Source organism: Filicampus tigris, chromosome 13 (genome assembly GCF_054856515.1).
Source record: "Filicampus tigris isolate MCC_2025a chromosome 13, RoL_Ftig_1.0, whole genome shotgun sequence".
NCBI lineage: Eukaryota > Metazoa > Chordata > Actinopteri > Syngnathiformes > Syngnathidae > Filicampus > Filicampus tigris.
The window spans coordinates 17,753,829-17,774,269 of NC_141229.1; the positions used below are offsets into that span (position 1 = coordinate 17,753,829).

General features: G+C 37.8%; 1 protein-coding gene across 2 annotated transcripts in view; it reads left to right on the top strand.

Annotated features, from left to right (window-relative positions):
• LOC147137802 (leucine-rich repeat and fibronectin type-III domain-containing protein 2) overlaps positions 1–20,441 on the top strand; it is a 162,202-nt gene that overhangs the window by 70,069 nt on the left and 71,692 nt on the right. For both annotated transcript variants that reach the window (XM_086050252.1, XM_086050253.1), the window contains exon 2: positions 3,185–3,270. The gene's annotated coding sequence lies outside the window, so the exon portion shown is untranslated. The remainder of the gene's footprint in view (positions 1–3,184; positions 3,271–20,441) is intronic.

Consider the following 20,441-nt stretch of genomic DNA (forward strand, 5'->3'; position numbering starts at 1 on the left):
AAATTATGAATTTCTGGGAGAACAGCAATGGATGGCGGTGTCATGCAATAATTGCTACAGCTCGCAGAGTGAAGCACAGTAGTGGATGTGGGATGTACACTGCAGGCACCTGCCTCGAAAAAAAGTAAACCAAATCATTGCCCTCAATTGTCATATTGATCTAAGACTTGTTCATGTTATAGTTCAAAGTAGAGTTGTACAGACTAGTCATTTTACTTCCCCGTAATGCGGTTTGGAGCATGCCGTCGACTAGTTGTGAATCATGTTGTTGTTTTTTTTGTGGCTGGATGCAGAGCCACTATCAATAACAGATGAGTGTGCTAAATGAAATTATCAATCACCTTAATTGATTATTATGTTTTTGAATGCAAAGCTTTATTAAATTAGTGAGAACACAATGTGGAGTTCAAAGATGGTGTCTGGAGTTAGCAGCCTGTTACAAGAGCACCGCTAATGTTTCTGTTTATTTTTTTTTCCACCCTTTTTTGTCATTTAATGTTCTTTGCACATTGGTTGGACCTGTTGGGGACTGTTTTTCTGTGTTTTTGGCTGTGACATTCATTGGAGGAAACTATAGACGCTTGTTTTCATGGCAGCATGTTTGCAAGAACCAAATTTATTTTGCTTAACAAAAATTAACGAAGTAATTAAAAAAAAAAATTTGAAAAAAAAATTGTAAATGAAATAGAATTAAAAAAAAGAGTGGTTTAAAAAAGGAAGAACTAACTGCACCTATATTTTGCGTTTCTAAAAGTATAGCGATATCCTTCATTTTTGTCTTTGTTCATTAATTTCATACATGAGCTTCAGCTTTCAGCTAATATAAATGTATTAATTTAAACATTACTGCACTGCCTTTTGGCAACTGTAGTTTGCTTTACTTTATTAAACTATAGTGATATGAAACATGCTCGAAAAAACATGCTCGAAAAAGTATATATAGTACAAGTAATAGTACAAAGTAAAGTACAAAGTAATACAAATCTGAAGTCATACGGCCCTAGTTCAAGGTAGGTTTGACTCCTTAAAATGACACAAGTCACATCAACTATTCTAAAGGGAAAACATGTAATAAACACACGGGGGGAGAGAGTGACTAGGGTTGCCAACTCCCTGAAAAAAAAAAAATAAGGCACACCTCATCGGCAAAGACGGCCGACCTGACTGCCTTCAACCTTCCTTGCGTGACTTGTATTTTTTGTTTGTTTATTTATTTATTTATTTTGTGGGTGAAACCATTTAAACCCGAGTTGGCGGGAGGTCCTCCTCACAGTGCAGAGGGCGTGGGTTCGAATACCCTGACCTTCCTGGAGTTTGCATTTTCTCCTCGTGCCAGCGTGAGTTTTCTCCAGGTACTCCGGTTTCATCCCACATTCGAAAAACATGAATGGTAGGTTGATTGAATGCTCTAAATTGACTCTAGGTTTGATTGCGAGCGCCAATGGTTGTTTGTTCGTGTGTACCCTGCGATTGGCTGGGAAGCAGTTCAGGGTGTACCCCGCTTGCTGCCCATAGACAGCTGGGATGGGCTCCAGCACGGTTTGGATAATGGATGGATGCACACATGAAAAGGTTATCCAGAAATGTACTAATACAAACTAACAAAATTTACTTATCAAAATAAATCTCTCTCAAACTTCTAGAAACCTTTCCTGCTCAACTCAAAACTATATACATTAATATATAACAATAAATAATAAGTAGAATATTCCTAATTTATGAACAGCTCAATGCCACATCATGTGGAGACAGCCTATTTTTCCATTTATATTTCTTCTGAGATCTTGCTGCAGCGAGGAGCGGTTTGTCTTTGACTGCTGCAGAGTAAAATTCTGAGCAAGACATGTCATGTCAAACTCACAATGAGCTCACCTTTAATCAGTTCAGCAGAACATTTGTTTCACACATTTATTGATTTATTCTTCATAAAAGAGAAAAATAATGTAAACAAGGTAAAACAATCTCTACTCACATATCTTTGTGAAAAAATATGTCCAGTAGTTGGTGCTGTTTCTCCCAAACTTGTTGTGGGATTAGCATTTAATTTACGTAAGCACAGTGGCACCCATTGCGTTTGTAAATAATAGTTTTACATATTAATAGTGGAAACATTCTGAGTGGCTTAATTAAGTATTAGATATACTCTTCTTTCAGTCTGGTGGTGTTAAAATGATCCCCATTTACACAAACCTACAAAAACTGAAAATGGTTGGTGATTACTGCATATTAGCAGAGTGGCACCTTTACGTTCAGTGACCTAAACTTTGGAGTTTGACCAAAGGTTTCCTGAAAAATATGATCAAACAATTCATTGAGCTCTATTCATCAACATACGTGACATCAAAATGTCACAGAAGCTGTAAGCACACCAAACTAGACTTCCTTTTCCATCAACATCAAAAGATTAACTCTGTGTGCTTTGCCTTTTCCTTAGGCTTTTTGCAACAATTGTTCTGAAGAGAGGATGATGTTAAGAAAAAACATATCCACTGGAAATTCTCTGCGTTTACCAAGTACTTTTGTCCAGCATTATCGAGTAATTAAGTGCCATGATAGTTGAAGATAATCGTTTATAGTGTTGGGTCAAGTCAAGTTTATTTATAGCCTTTAATCACAAAAGAGTTTACTGCAGTTCAAAATGGCATGTGGTAATACTAAAGTTTAGAGTATTTATACTACCAATGCTAATAACAATCAGAAAAATTATAATAACACTTACATTAATATTCATATGTGATGCAAAGTTTAAAATATTTAACATGCTTTAGATCATTTTTAACAAACCTGTACCTGTACCCCGCCTAGTGCCCGGAGACGGCTGGGATAGGCTCCTGTTGAGGAAAAGCGGTTTGGATACTGGATGGTAAAATAATCAGCAAGAGAAGATACCAATTTAATTAGCTACATTAGCTAGCTGCCGGCTAGCTAGTGACAAACACAAACTCTATTTCATTGGTCTTTCTAGATATTATTGTAGATACTATCAAATGGTGACTTTATCCAGATAAACCAGCCTGACTCTTTCACCGTAATGCTACCTGTGAGAAGGAATGTAACTGCAGTCTTCAGCCAGGGGTTGGGTATCCATATTCCGCATTCTCTACTAAGGAAGCGGATTAGATGTGACACTCTGAGCATACCTCATTCTCTGCTTCTCTCCTCCCTCCTCGATGTGTTCTTGCAGGTTTGAGTGTGAACTGATGAGGTGGTTGACTTCTTCCTCAGCACACAGAGGAGAGGCTTGTTTTCTGTCCACAGTGGGATTTCAAGGTCAGTGTACATGCACACATACAGTCAGGTTGACTGTATATATTTAAATATTGTACTTACAGTATCTTCAAGGTTGTGTTCATATCCTCGAATGACAAGTCCTTAAAGATATGATAATAACAAATACTTTGTTGGAGAGCAATTAGAAAAAAAATAGTGAATCACCTCTACTCGAAAAACATTTGACAGGCACTTTTCCTGCTTTTGTCCCTTATTATTATTTTTTTTTTACATCATATGATTATACTTATGTGTGTCTAGCCCATTTTTAGAGGCGCTGAAGCACCCCTAAAATAAATCCAAGCACCTCCAAAATATGAGCGATCTTAAAGTGAAAATCAACCCAAACATATATATTTTAAGAATATGTTCTATGCAGGCCCTATAGTTGAAACACGGGATTCTGATTAACTTTGCATTTGTGGAACATAAGTTAAGCAGCAAAATCCACCTGCTTTTAGCCATCTCAGGGGGCGGCCATTTTGTCACATCTGTCGACTGAAAATGACATCACAACTGCTCAGGGCTCAGGTAACGACCAATCATGGCTCAGCTTCAGAAAACAGGTGAGCTGTTATTGTTTGTTACCTGAGCCCAGAGCAACTCTGATGTCATTTTCAGTTGACAGAAGTGACAAAATGGCTGCCCCCAGTGATGCCAAAAAATGGGTGGATCAATTCATATTCCACAAAACGCAATATTCATGAAGGCCTTGTTTGAACGAGTAGGTCTGCATAGAAGATATTCTTGAAAAAAAAACATGTTTGCGCTGACTTTCTCTTTAAGATTTTATTGATTTTATGTCATTTTTAAACAAGCTAGAGAAATATTTGAAACCATACGGTACTTGGTAGAAATGTCATATTTTATCAATATCAATAAAAAGTAGAGTACCTTCCCCTCCCTTTTGCCTCAAAAAATGGTTTGATCCAGCCGATCCTTCTCGCTGAGAAAGCTGTCTGTTTGTGTGCGTAGTCTTGTAATCATGGTGTAGCTTGAGCCCTAAATGACTTATGTGGCAAATTTCTTAAATTGTACCACTATATCTGCAATTTATGATCATGGCCTGGGCTCACTTTTGCTGCATTTAACCACAGGTAGGAGTTAGCTGACATTCTAGTTACAAAACTTGCAGGTGGTCAGACAGCACCACTGTCCTTTTTGAATTGCAATGAGAAAAGCACACTTTTAGCATACTAATGTGTTATTATTAAAGCCAAGGTGCTACTGACTAGCTATTTGATGTGATGGCCATCATTGAAACTCCCACTTTGTGTGTGTGCGTGTCAGTGTGTGTGCAAGCATATTTGCAGGCACGTTTTTTGGGCTGTAAACTGTAAAACCCCCAAAAGTCCCCCGACGACCGAATGCGCCCTATCGGACGTGCACTGGCACCAAAACTGTCAGCACCCCAAAACTTCTGATCCTACAATCACCCCTGTATAATTAGTTTTTTCCTGCCACTTATTTTTTCATTTGGGTGGATGCAGAGTACATATAAAACAAATGCCTACTGTTTTTTTTTTTTTTTTTACTTTACTCCTGTGAACTCTCCACTGTGGGAGGAGCAGAGATTTTAATTGCTTCCCCACAGATTGCAGCCTCGCAAAGAAACTGGGTTAATTGCAAAAGAAGTGAAAGCCAATTGTGACCTTCACAGAATACTGCCAATTATACTCACTGCACCACACAGCCTCGGCAAGGAAAATTGCGATAGCCTGACTGACGATTGAAATGATATTATTGTGTAATGCATTTTAGAATGGTTAGGGTTCTGACGCAAAATGCAATGATTAAAATGGTGTCCTGATATGACTATTCACATGGAAACTTTGCAGTCTGCATCTTTCATTTGAAGGGCTTCAGCGGCATTGATAAATGTGTTGCAATTTGCTGCGTCTGTGTGGACAATGGCAGGTCAGTGGTATTTGGAATCAAATGAGAATCATTACGACAAGTTTCACAGGATAGGCAAATTGTGATGAGATGGTCAGGGAGAGGCGAAACCACTTGAGAAAACTGGGGTCAGATTTTGACAGCTTTACTTTTGCACCATGTTAACCGCAGAATAATTGGCTGATATGAAATAACAAATTTCAAGACTGTTAATTGGTCTGATGGAATGTGCGATCACACTGGCCATGTGCTGTCTGTGCTGTAGCTAATCTTGTAGCATTAAACACATTTGTGCTGAATTGTTGGCATTCCAACTGTTCCAGCTTATACATTAATAGTTTATTTTTTGGACTCATTTATATCCAGGCACTAGAGACTGCAAGAAAGTATACTTTTTATTCATCAGGGAACATACAGTACCTCATTTAGTATGAATTGTATCAGCTTTGAAAGGCTAGTTTAATCAAGGCTACCCCAAAGTAGACAAAAAGCCCATTAATTCAACATTCTTAATATGTATCTTGGAAAAAAAGCTCTCAATTTACATTGACATTACTTTTGCAGTCCTCACAATGTTCTTGAATCATATTACATTCATTTAAATTGGCCTGCATTAGTACCACGGTTAACTGTGAGAATCATAAATGTGTTGAGTCTTACAGTGCTTAACAAATTCAGATGTTTTACTCTCTTGGATAAAAACGAATTTACCTTTTTACACCAATCTTGTATCCATCTCTGAGAAGTCAGAAATTAACCAAGCATAACATTCAATCCTTTAATATGTGTGTATATATATATATATATATATATATATATATATATTTATATATTAGTGCTGTCAAACTTACCACGTTATCGGTTGGTAATTAAATCTTGTAATTAATTGCCCGCGGGAGTATAAAGAAGCATTTTGAAAGAAGAGGGCAGCTTTAAATCTTACAAATGTGAATAAATTGGTTTGCCTCAGCGACTGAGGATGAGTAGAGAAGAGTGATATCTTGTTTTGTGATAATAAAGTCAGTTTAAAGGTGGAACACTCGACGTGCTGATACCACCTACAGCATAGCACACCATAACCCGTCATATGAACCAATCAAATTCGCATGCACTTCAGGGACCACTCGGAAAACATAAACTCTAAGAATATTACAAGGGCCACATATAGATGTGTACACTACACACACACACACGCACACACACTTTGTAAAATATGGCATATTTTACATTGGGTGGTCGTCTAATGAATTAGTTAAGGACTTTACGTATTTACAAGAGAAAGCATATCATCCAAAAAGTATATGCTTCAGAAAAGGACAGTTTGTAGCATGTAGTATGTAACGAAATACAGTAGCTCAACATCATAGAGGCATAATGGGCTATAGTTGCACCGTAGCTATAGCCCATTAAGTAAGGGATTATTTAGAATTACTTTGAACTATTACACCTGAATTTTACGTATGTGTGAATGTCAGCTGGGATAGGCTCCAACACATTACCAAGCCTTGTGAGGATAAGTGTTAGAGAGGCTGAATGGATGGATGATATAAAGTATAGAAGATGCAGTCTTCCAATTAATCCTGAGAGCAAAAACCCTTGCTTCATATACTGCTATTGATAGTCTGACACGTAAACCCAAACCCGGGGAGAGTGTTATTTCCTTGTGTGATAGCCTTCATGTGCAGAAACATGCTGGTGTTTTTCATGTTTAATATTGTTCAGGTGATACGTTAATGGCACTACACATAAGTGTTGTTGGAACTGTTTTACAACATACCTTTAAACATCTCATGCCTTTCTGACTCATAGATACTATAACGACAAAGACAATCTCTGTCAACAGTCTTCATTATTAGAACAGAAGAAAATGGGTCTTTGGGGACCAGCTGAGTGGAAGTGTATGGGTGCTGTGTTTAGCTGACATGTTTTATTACTCCTTTTGTTTGCCAAGAAACAGTCTTGCCTCAAGGGAGGAAACTATCACATTAACACACTTGATATGCTAAACTAAAGATCATTTCTCAAAACAGCTCTTCCTTACACATGCCCCATCATTCATAATGCAAAATGTTAAATTGATAAGATGTTAATGTGTCACATACTAAAACATTGCGCAAGTAAAGTGGAGCTCTCAGTGGACAGATTGTCCTACATTGTAAGATTGGGTCGATGATTTTTTAATTTTTCTTTTATCTTAACTCAATTTTCCGCTGTGATTTAGTAGATTATGTCGAACCCAGTGTCTAATTCGCTGCCTAATATGATAGCCTCAATATTTTGTTTGATCTTTGTTAGTCATAAAACACAAACTACATAACCTTTCTTTTGTGGAGGCATGGTGTCAAGGATTCTCACTACATTTATATACGGCATTATTCCTCACCATACAACATCAATACACCAGCATCAGATATCGATACAGTTGCTGTCAGAGACGGGCACTTTACCCTATTTTCCCGGTCCGTCCTTATTCATAAAATTAATCGTCCTTCGACCCGTCCATCCTCTTAAAACTCTTCTGTCTTTATATTTTGTCAGTCCGTCCCACAAAAAAAAACGTCCATCCCTGGCACAAATGCCCATCTCTGGTAATTAGTAACCTTATAGTGTTTTGTTGAACCAATACAACACCTAATTTGAAGTTGTTTAGCTTTCAGCTATCATGTCACTGATTTCTACTGATGTTTTACATTTTTTCTGTGGTAATGTTTTCTTATTTTGTCACCTTTTAAATTATATAAAATAAGTGACCTGTTGTTGCAAACAAAGTTCTTATCACAGCAACACATTTTGCAAATATATCGCAAATAATCTTTACAACATACAAAACTACGATATGCCAATTGAAATGACTATACGTCAGCAAATAAGGTCATGCTGTACCGCCCCAAAAAAGGGTGAGGCCAAATCTGTGCTTGTGAGACCAACTGCAAAAGTTAGTGTAGAGCAGGCATGTCCAGCTCCAGTCCTCAATGTCAATGTCATGTCCTGCCTGTTTTCCATCTCTCCCTGCCGCAACAAACTTGATTCGAAGGATCAGTTCATCAGCAAGTTCTGAAGAAGCATAGACACTCCTGGTGTAGATCACTGAAGTTGCATGGTTGGTCAAACAAAATGTATAGCACTTACTTTGGGTTGGTTAGAAAAACATATTTTCTCTGTTGCAGTTCAGTATTTGTTGGAAGAAGACTTGAGCTGCTTTGCGTCGTCAATGCAGGAGTCGTGAATGAGCACATTTTGGCTCTCTCCAGGGCCGTAGCTAGTCATTTGGATGCACAAGACAAACACAGTTCAATGGCCGTTATAATTGCATTGGAAAAAATACATTTTATTTAAATCTCCCAATATTCTTCAGTAAACGGGGATAGACAGTAGCAGTAATAACTGTTTTCTACGAAAAACTATGGTTGAAGCCCAAAAAAAACAAAAACACCAACAGTTTTTTTTTTTTACAAAAAATATTGAAAAAAATGTGCAAACAAATAAATCCGGGGTTACCAAACCTTCAGTATGATTAACTGTACAGTATTTGCAAAAGCATGCAGTGAAATATGAGTTACTCTGTACAGCCTTTCCTGAACATATATGCACATCATCATTCACATATGGAATGTATTTTCCATTGTGGTTTGAGGGTGCAATGTGGAGTCACAGTTAATGAAAAATATACTTTATCTACTGTTTTTTTGGTTTGTTTGTTTTGTGCTTCCATCATAAAATGTCGTGTAATTTAATCACGAAAAAGAATTGTGGTGCGACCAGTGACCATGGCATGTATCGACTTGATGCCACAGTGTCAGTAAAATACAGTACATCTCAATAAGCTGGTTGTATTGTTGAGTGCACAATATAACTTTAGTGCCAAGAGACAGAAGTCCTACATTCTGCAGCAGGCAAAAATAAACACGACTCGCTGTTATGAAAATAGGTATGCCACCAATCTCTCTCAGCTATGCAGAGATGCTTTGTTTCTTCCGCAGACGTATTTTCAGAGAAGGTGGGCTTCGAAGACAAGAGATCGACTGAAAATGTGGAAAACATAGCTATCCTTAATTTACCAAACCACATCCATCAAGTCAGTAGCACTCAACCAAACTCGACAGTCAAACAAAATTTGTAGTATGCTACAGTTTTGCATATTATGTAAAAGTGCCTGACAAAACTGTCTCAGAGAATCTTATGTGCTGCATTTTTGTGCCTCATCTAACTGAGCTTTGATCAGAAAATGTCTGAATGCTAAAATGTATGAATGCCTACCTCAATCTCTATTTATGAACATGTCCCAAAACTGTCACGGCAGCAGATAGAACAGTAGAAAAGTCCTGGGGATAAAAGTTCAGCTGCAGTTAAATTTCAGTCCCCGAGTCATCAAGAATGTTTTGCTAGTCCAGGTGGTCCTGTGGAAAATGTGCTCACCACCAGTGAGTTATTTCAATTTGTCCTGTTTTTTTCCTGCTTCGCATGATACTGAATGTTAACACTTTAATTAATCGAAGGTGTTGTTTCTCATTCTTGCGTCAATTGCTGAGACATAGTTGGCCCTGTTGTGTTTCTCATGTGATAGTCGGAACTATTTTTGTCCCAGGCTGCAAATGAAGTGGCATATGTCTTTTTTTTTATGGTCGGATAAGCAATGAGAGATGAACAAGGTTTGTTATGCATTGAATTATGTTTGTGAGCTAACCACTAGTATTTATCTGTTGTCAGGGAATTCCACTCGGAAGACCGAGACAAGCCTTGTTAGAGGACTGTAAAAAGCAACTCAGACCAGCCAAGATTGACTTTTCTTACGCGCGGGACAGTGGAGGCCACTCGAGGTGGTTGCCCCCCCAGTCTGTCAGCTTCCGTGCCCCCCTCGTTCTCCTTTTATTCAGTACAAGCAACATGCATTTCGAAATACAGACATACAAAACCAGCAATATTTCCTGTTCTGTGCACATGGCACCTGTTTGCGGCTAACAGTCTACCCATTTCAGACGTCCTGTTCACACTTTAAGCGTACATTTTTACTGCGGACAGAAACTTTCTTGGTTAAGTTCAAAAAAGTGTCACAACAGGCATACCAAAGAGATACACTTTTAACATGATATCATTGTAACTGTCGATTTCTCTCAAATCTGTGAGGAAACAAATCCGGTTGAATCAACTGTTAATCCTGAATAATGATATCAATTTGATCCTAGTCCAATTGAACCGTGGAACATAAGATTTTTGGTTGAATGGGTTTTAAACTTAATGAATGAAGTTTTTGTTCATTGTGTTCTGTCGCAGGAAGAATACATTTATTGTTTTCCACCACACAAATTAAAAAAAAAAATCATTGATGGATAGTCACAGGTTCATGGGGTTCAAAAGCTAACTTTTGGCCACAATACTGTTAACCTTTTGCACTGAGTTAGTGCTGTAGTATATAATGCAAGGCTCAAAATAAATGGTTTGGAGTCAAATGGATTTATTTTTTCTTTGTTTGGCTGCGTGTCAGGAGTGGGGCGTGTGACGTGGTACCGGTAAAGTCCGATTTGCTGACTCGGACTGACCGGGCGGGTCTAAAATATAGACGGGAACTCATAGAATGCCCAGATAATAGTGATTACCAGAAGACTTCATATTCTCAGTTAAACTATAAAGATAAAGACACAGTTGTAGGCCTTCACTGCAAGATTACGGAAGGTCTAATCTGTTCCAAACTTGCCTTGCCAAATGGTTTCTACTCTTATGCTGTATTGGCCGCCGACCCACGTGGGGGCGGCTGTGCCTAGCACATGTGACTATAGTATAAACTGAGACACCAGAGATATTCCTGGTTGAAAAGGAATTAGTCACACTCCTTCATTTTCCTACTGCTAGCTTGTCCTAGGAAATTGCTTACACATATAGAATAATTGACTAAGCAAGTACGTCTGCATCTACATGCATGATTACACAAATTTACATAAATAGGAGGTAATGGTAGTACAAGTGTTATTGACACTGAAATCAGAGTAGCTACAAAAGGCGCTACTCTCTTGAAGCCAAGTGGATGCTTTATTATGCTTCAGTCATTGTCTCTGTAACACGAAGAAGGTCATGTGGTCCATTATTAATTTACTGCCCTTTCGGCCTTGAGATAGTGTAGTACTTCCACTTTTGTTTTTATCTTTATCACCTTGTCAGAGCAAAGGATTATTGTGATGCAGAATTCTCCTTGCCAGTTGACTTAGAATGCCAAAAGCATTCACTGCCACTGCTCTGCTGGCTCAGAGGATTCTGTAATTGAATATCCTTTGATGACGGCCCACTTAGCAGCGAGGAAATGGCTTCAGGAGGTCAAAACAGAGAGGGAGGGCATGCATCATCCCTCAAAACATGTTAGTGTTCCTCTGGCTGAGCCTGGCAGAAGAAACGATGTTGAAGAGGCCGCAGAGAAACTATAGAATAATAATGATGATAATAATAAAAGAAGAGGAAGAAGAATCACCTTTAGATGTAAGCCTCAGAATATCACGGCTCTATGCATCTACACAGTCAAAATGAGTATTCTCACTTATCTTTGTCGACTGTGTGCCTGTGAAGACTTTTGAGACTCTTTTGTGATAAAGGGCTATGCAAATAAACTTGACTTGACTCTTCTTTTAATCAGTCACAATCATCATCTGGCTACTTCTTATGTGGTCATGCAGCAAATAGGAAAAATAGGGATGATATATAGAAAAATACTCATATAAAGAGATATAGATAAATTTGTCTTGAATTTTCCCTTTATGTATCATAATTAGCAGAGCTGGGCATCTATGTGACGGACTGGTCTGTCTCTGTCTCTGAGTGAAAGTGTAGGCGGACTCGCCGACGGAGGCGGACCGGCTTATAGACGGGTACTATTTTTTCCCCCCGGAAATGAATGACGGACGACGGAAGGGTACCCACACTCCAGACGGATGATGAATAACCGACGCTCAATTTTCAGTAAAATGCCCAGCTCTGATAATTAGTATCACAAAATACATCATTTAGAACTGTAATGATCAAGCCAGTGCTCAGCATATCTCTAGCATAGCGTTTAGGTGTAGACAGTCCTTTCTCACTAATAATCATTGATTGTGGGCTCTCCAATCATGTATAGAAAACTGAGAGATAAAAAAAATATTCACTGGAAAGAAAAAAGGAGGGTGAAGCTATAAATTAGAAATGAGCAACACATATCTTGTTACCAGGCAGCATTGCTCAGAAATTCATGTTACAAATCTTTCTTCATTTTTCAGGATTTTGTCTTGTGTTTGCATTATTCATTGCCTTTAACATTGGCGGTTTGGTTTACTGCTGACCAAAGACTATATCTGCTGCAAATGTTTGAGTAAGTCAATCAAACCTAACTCTACTCTCTGCTCTTTTTTTCTCTCATGGTGTTGTCTGTGATGTGTGTATGTTACAAGCAAAACATGAAAAAACAAAAATAAGCAAACCTAGCAACTATGAACATGGCCTTAATCTGAATCTATATTTCAGTTTTCAAGAATTTGAACTGAAGATATAACAAACAGTGGAGATTCAGCTATCTATGCTATTTATTTTTGCCATGGCATTTTTGTTTGTTTTTAATTTTTGACTGCACTTTCAAAACTGATAAAGACAAATGGCAAGCTTTCCTGAACTCTGCTGCTTGGTGGAAATTGGAATTTAAATAATTGGTTCTCAATTATTTTTTGTCATGCCTGAAACAATTTTTGCATGCCCTTTGAAAGGGAAATATCATTGAAAAACCTGATGATATCTATCTGCTTATCTGTACAAACCACTGCACGAGTTGCTGGCACCAGCATTCAACACACAATCACCTGATTATCAAAATAGATTGATAAAATGAATCTTCAAAAGCCAGAAGGTTCAGCTCATACATTTAATTTGTCACATTTAAACAAGACCGCTTTGTCTGTGTAATTCCTAAAATACAAAGTAAGAATCAAAACTTTTTAAAGCTGGAAATATTAGTCACAGTTTAATCATCGTATTCATTTTTCTAAGATATCTGCCTTTGAATAAAAGTGTTCAGAATTTTCAACAATAGTGCTCATATTGTATCTTATAAAAAGAAATGAAAAGTGTCCAACATTAGCATTTGCTTTGTCTATCAAGCATTATTAATTTACTGCACTCACTATTTGACCCTCATCACCTGTCACCTATTGCGCACCAATATTTGAAAAGTCCTGGTTAAAATGTAATGTGTTTTTTCCTTTTCTATCATAAAATAAAAGTTTGCAGCAGGCTTTTGTTGAAATGTGACTGCAAATTAAATATGTTTTGTTTTATTGATCAAAGCAGTTATTGATGAATCAATTCAGCTTTTCCCTGCACCTAATTAAATAAGGACACACTTCATGTCACACAACACAACATCAGCTCATGCAAATGTGGAACAGCTTTTCATTGGCCTCATCAACCCTCTGCGAGCTGGTGCTAAAAATATAGTTGGCCCTGTTTCCTCATTCCTTCCTCCTTTGGGAGATTTCTGGCATATAACAGATGATTTGGCAGATAGAATGCAAAATGTATAGGAAACAAACATCTAAGTCTTTATCGATTTTTAGTCCATCTTTTCACTAAATCAGGTGATAAAGGATGCACAGTAGTAGTGCTACACACACACACATATATATATATATATATATATATATATATATATATATATACACACATGTGTGTGTGTGTGTGTGTGTGTTCCACTAAACAGGTGGAAAAGGCTGCTTTCAAATTAAGAAAAAAGAAGAAATTAAAATGGTGGATTCTAGGAGTGTGGATCTCCAGGTGTCTCCTCTGGAAGGCCGCCCACGTGCACAGAATAACTTCCAATATGATTTTTTTTGTGTTCTATGCAAGCCCACTAGTTGAAACAGGGCATTCTGATAAATATTGTGTTTGTGGAATAAGTGTTAATCCACTCGTTTTTAGCCATTTCTGGGGGCAGCCATTTTCCATTTTGTCTTCTGTCGACTGAAAATGACATCACAGCTGCTCACAACGACCAATCACAGCTCAGATTCAGAGAACAGATCAGCCGTGATTGGTCGCTGTGAGCAGTTGTGATGTCCTTTTCAGTCGACAGAAGACAAAATGGCTGCCCCGAGAGATGGCTAAAAACGAGTGCATTTTGCTGCTTACCTTATATTCCACCAACACAATATTAATCAGAAAGCCGTGTTTCAACTAGTGGACCTGCTGGGAACATATTCTTGAAAAAAAATATGTTTGGGTTGACTTCCGCTTTAATGTTTTTAGCAGTTAAAGACCCTGTCTGATCTCCGACTAATTACATTTTGTTGCCTATAGCCTAATGGGAATAAGATCGACCAATAAAATGACATATTCAAAAACAGGTGGAGATCATCAACGACCAACAACAACCAAAATTAGAAAATGACAATATTGCTCTGCATACTGTCTTTTTTTAAACTACTGTCTACTTTATTGAGGTACATAATTATACAAATCAACAAACTAAAAAGAAAATACAATGAGTGCTTATTTCAAACAGTGCATTTTTATAAATAAGTAAGTGTATAAATAAATTTGGAGGGTGGTTAACAGAGGGAAAAAAACCATGAAAAAGTAAAAAAAAAAAAAAAAAAAGAAAAGGTGAGGTGGGGCTCTGCATACTCTTAAAGGTTGGCTGGGCAGGGGGTTTATTCAGCCATCTGGGCCCAGCTTTCAAGTTGATAGACAGGAAGTGCAAGCTAATCTGCAGTACTCAACCTGTAAAAATAGAAGCATGTCAATCACCTAGCTGAACGGGAGAAGTCAGTCTCTTCACATGTGCAGCGAGTCCTTCTGCTAACTTTTTTCCCATTTTTTTCAACATACTGTACATGTCATTTGTAGCCACCACTTTGATTAGCAATATGAGTCTTTCAACCTGTTATAACTGGTTCTTTACGTGATGTATCAGTTGCTCTGCAGTTGCTTTGGTCCTTTTATGCTTTGACCTTTATGATGTCATATAGGTTTGAAGTCTTACAGTTTAAATCTTTGAGTTACACACTGTCACATGGTCAGTACGTCAAACATTCTTTGAGTGAGGATGCAAACTCTCTTCCAGTCCTGATCTCTGTTGTTACTTTGTATTTTTCTTGATAAATACTTTTTACTCTTCACCTTCCGTGTCATATCTGCGAATGGGTCCAAATGGGACCCTCTCGTGTCGCTCCTTCACGATGGGTCGCTCAAGCCGTCTCAAGTCACGGTCTGCCTCCAACCGCCCTCAGCCTGCTGACCACCCCCAAACCCTTTGTCTTTTCTTCCAAGTCTCTCTCACCTTTGCCACCTACTTGATAATTCTACTGACTGTGAAGATGGCCATGATTTGGTTAATCTCCTTTCTGATTCTGACATTGATTTTGGGCTTCCTGCTTTTTCAAGCCTTCCTCAGTTTTTGTACGATGATCATCCCTTAATTTCCCTTAATGTATATATATATAAACACACAGAGATGGTAATTTCGCCTATGTGACAGACCGGTCTGCCTATGATGGACGCCTATTTTGTAGCCGATAAACAATAGACGGGAAACTTAAAAAAACAGTCAGACTAAGCATAGTCAGAAGCCCATTTTTATGTCAATGTAATCGGCTATTTTCGTAAGCTCTGTTTTGAGTAACAATTTGCTTTTACAAAGTTGCTATTTCTTAGTTTTGACTGACGTTGTCAGAGAGTAAATATGGTGGTTAAAATTTGCAGTGTGAATGACTGCATCTTAATGGGAAATTACAAGAATATCTAAAAATGATAAAGTATTTTTGGATGCAAAAATAAACAAAGTAATATATCGCTTATCCTCTTTGATACAGATCTTTGTTTGAGATCCCATTTAATTGTGCACTTGTGTCTAATGAGGTATGTCACTACAGTGTATTTTGACCTGCACTTGAGGAACAATGCCTCGAGGAAACTGGAAAATGCAAATAGCTGGTTCCACACATCATCAACAGAGGACAAGGGTTTCCAGGAATTGTTACAATAAGCCTTTGTTCATTTCATAATCTGAATAATAGTGGATATGTTCATTGTCAAGTACAGTCCTCAACAATGCATGATGGCAGGCAGGCAGTGATGGTACATGGTGTTTGTTTAGGAAAAGAAAACACAAATCTTGTGTCACATCCACAGACAATTTAAATACTATAATTAGAGGCACAATCATTATGACTGCCAGGCTCAAACCTTGAACTGTTTCTCCTAAAACATATCACTGGGCACTGTCTGCTGTTTTAGGGTTGACTGTGAAGGTCACATTTCACAAAGGTTTTGTCCTTTTACTTTCTGTTTGAGCTATTTTCCAGGTACATACAGTATGTAATTATTTGCAGTTCCCAGTTACACAATTATCAGCGTAGATTACAAGATAGCGCTTTATTGCTCGTGTGTGTGTACGTGTTTGAATGTGTGCATGTCTGTCATGATCTGTTCAGAATGTTTGAACTTACTCTTCAAAATTGAGGAGGAGGAAATCATTTTGACCCATACAGTTCTAAAATAAATATTTTGAGATGTCAAGCATAAAAAATGTGTCAACTTCCCTCATCTTTTCTGATTAACCTTGACAAGTAGCACAATCGGGTGGCTGCCTGTCACACCGAAGCACTTAGCAGCTGAGATAAGGCCACTGGCATTAAGAACTCATGTTCAAGTTGACACCATATGTACAAACCTACACATCACTCAACAAAAAGTAATAAAAAGTAAGAAAATAAGTATATATTTTCACATGTGTTATGGATCCCTTTTATTTGACAAAATGAATGTACAGTGTCACCATTATACAGTGAGTAGCAACATAGTAATTTATAGAACAAGTCTATTTCTTTTTTAGTCTTATCTCGACACAGTACTGACTGACATATGTTGACTTGACATATGTATTGACAGTATGGACTTGACATATGTTCTCCAAGGCAGTTAACAAGGGCTTATCTACGTCTTCTTGACTAACTAATGTTGTTTTCTGTGAAGTTTCGCTGAAATCTTTAAACACTCCCTTATTTGGATGCACCATGTTGTACATTTCCGATCATTGTCCTTGTTTATCACCAAAAGACTTTAATAAAAGAAAATGGGATATTTTTCATTGTGTGTTTGCGCTGTAGCTGTGCTGTACAACGAAAGTATATTAGTAAGCATGAGGTGAAGGGCTCACACAAACAAGTTTGCCATATCCATATGAACTCATTCATTGTGTGGAGGAACCTTTTCAAATGCTATTGTTTCAGAGTAGACAGTCATATGTATATATCAATCAATCAATCAATCACATTTTATTTATATAGCACTTTTCATACATAAAAATGCAACTCAAAGTGCTTTAAAACATTCAAAGCAAAACATAGAATTATCTTCAATCAAAAGAAAAGATAAATTATTTAAAAGTTGTTGAAAGCCAAACTAAAAAGGTGTGTCTTGAGCTTCCTCTTAAAAATATCAACAGTCTCTGCAGACCTGACATCCTCTGGCAGGCTATTCCAAAGGTGAGGACCAAAATGGCTGAATGCAGCCTCGCCATGCATTTTGGTCCCTTGGAATAAATAAAAGGCCGGCGCCAGAGGACCTCAGGATCCGCGAGGGCTGGTATGATAAAAGCAAATCAGATAAATAAGATGGCCCAAGACCATTAACACATTTATAAACTAATAAAAGTACTTTAAAATCGATCCTGAAACACACAGGGAGCCAATGCAGCAATTTCAAAACTGGCGTAATGTGCTCCCGCCCTCTGGTTCTCGTCAGCACCCGAGCGGCTGAATTCTGCAGTAGTTGCAGTGGTGAAATGCTCTTTTTCGGGAGGCCAGAGAGCAGGGCATTACAGTAATCTAAACGACAGGAAATAAAGGCATGCATCAGCACTTCCGTGTTAGCCTGAGAGAGAAACGGGCGGACTCTGGCGATATTCTTAAGGTGATAAAAACCAATCTTGGTTACATTTTTAATATGAGGAATAAAACTGAGCTCAGAGTCAAAAATGACGCCAAGGTTCTTCACACAGTGTGAGGGATTAAAAATGTGTAGTTTTGGTAAAAGCTTCTCTCTCTGACCTTCGGGACCGATAACTAAAACCTCAGTCTTGTCCTCATTGAGCTGTAGGAAATTATCTGCCATCCATGACTTGATATCTAAAATGCAATTTAAAAGGGTATCAATGGGTCCTGTGTCATCAGGAGACACGGCAATATACAGCTGCGTGTCATCAGCATAGCTGTGAAAGCTGATGCCGTGTCCCCTGATGACATCCCCGAGGGGAAGCATATAAAGATTAAAAAGTAAGATCTATCTATCTATCTATCTATCTATCTATCTATCTATCTATCTATATATATATATATATATATATATATAGAGAGAGAGAGAGAGAGAGAGAGAGAGAGAGAGAGAGGACAAGTCCTAAATCTGATTGGTTAAAGAATTAGTGTTGTTCTTCTATACATGTTTCCGGTCCCCTGTTAAGTCCAGACCTTATTTTTTGATAATTGTCACAAGTAAATGACAAAAAGGCTAAATAAATTTATTATACATACTATCAAATCTTTGGTTCCTTTCAATCAATATTTCCTCCCTGCAACACATTTGATGATAAAAACATTGGAATTTCACAAGTCCTATCATCCTTGCATATGTAATGCATTTTTCTCCCTTGTGTGCTCGTCTTGAAAATATTCAGTGATGTGCTCAAGACTGGGGGCGTTCATCTTACATAGTCAATTACGGTATTCAGCTTCATCATACATCTTCCATGCAAATGAGACTATAAATACACAAACACATCTCCCAGAAGTACAGTGTGCAATGCCAGACTGTGTTTAAGCTCTTCCCTGTGACTTGTTCTGTTGATGTGAAAAGTGAACCTGTTAAGTTCAGGAGGATTTTTCTTCCACTAGTAAGGTTACGAAGCATCCATATACAGTGGATATACTGTAAGAAGTCTACAAATGTCTATACACCCTCTGTTAAATTCCCAGGCTTTTGTGATATAAAAAATGTCACCAATATAAACCCTTTCAAAACTTATCTCACCATCATTGGGACATATACAACCTGATCAGGTAAACTAAAAAAATACATCTATTAGACACAGGAGTATAAATAAACCTCTCAATTATTATTATTACCCTACAAAAAACTGTGTGCGGGGGGCACAATTTTCTTTTGGTGATGAGCATTGTCGTATTTGCGCCAAATAGGGCCGTACGATATTGGAAAACAATTGCGAATTTTGGGGGTTTGCGCTATATATTGCGATATTAAAAAGAGAAGAATTTTCACCAGATGATTTGAATAGATTTGTTTGGGAATAATTTGGTCAAATCACCATGACATCATTGTATTCATATAATACCGTTTAATCCAGACTAAGGGGGTTCATCTGTGAATGATGATTGCTGCATATAAAAGGGATCACGGAGGCCACGGAGGCCATGTCATAATCTATGTAAAATAATAGATTATTTAACATTGTATTTCACACTTCAATGTAAACAGCACCAAAATATTAAACATATTCTAAACAAAAAAATAAAGAGCAGGTGCACTAGACCCTTGAGTCATTAAAAAAATAGAAGAAAATAAAACACCTCTAAACCAGCAGCACAGTTATAAACACTTTTAAACTAAACTATAAAATATTAAAAAATTAAAAAGCAGGCGTACTAGCGTCTGAGTTGTTTACAAAAATATAACATTATGATAAAAAAAAACTCTGAAACTGCAGCAAAGTTGTAAACAAATTATAACAAAAATATTAAAACTTAAAGAGCAGGTGCATTAGTCCCCTGAGTTGTTCACAAAAATATAACAATAACTAAAACGGTCTGTAAAACATATTGCATCCGAGATTTGTCGGTGCTGTTTGGACTTATTATCATAAGGAGTTATGCTGGCGATGGCGTCTGTAATAGTTTTTTAAGTAGATGAAGTTTCACCTCAGATCCCACTTCTTAGTTTGAACTGCTCATACAGGGGTTGTGACGGCGATTGCAGTAACAACGGCGAGGTACTGTTGGCAAAGGATGTTTTTTCTTGTTCTGAATTTTCCTTTTTATATATTTTGGATGCTGACTTTCTTTTGGGGACTAAATCCACTGCCGCTTCTGCCGCTGTCGTCTCCTCCATGTCGCCTGTTTTCAAAGCAGACAGCAGTGGCTGAGAGTGGAGGGGGAGGGGCCGGTGACTGATTGGCAGGATGGAGGGGCTGAGCGAGACAGGCTGTGTAAGAGCACGGAGTAGCTTGCTGCTTTTATGAGGCAAAACAAAAGTTTGCG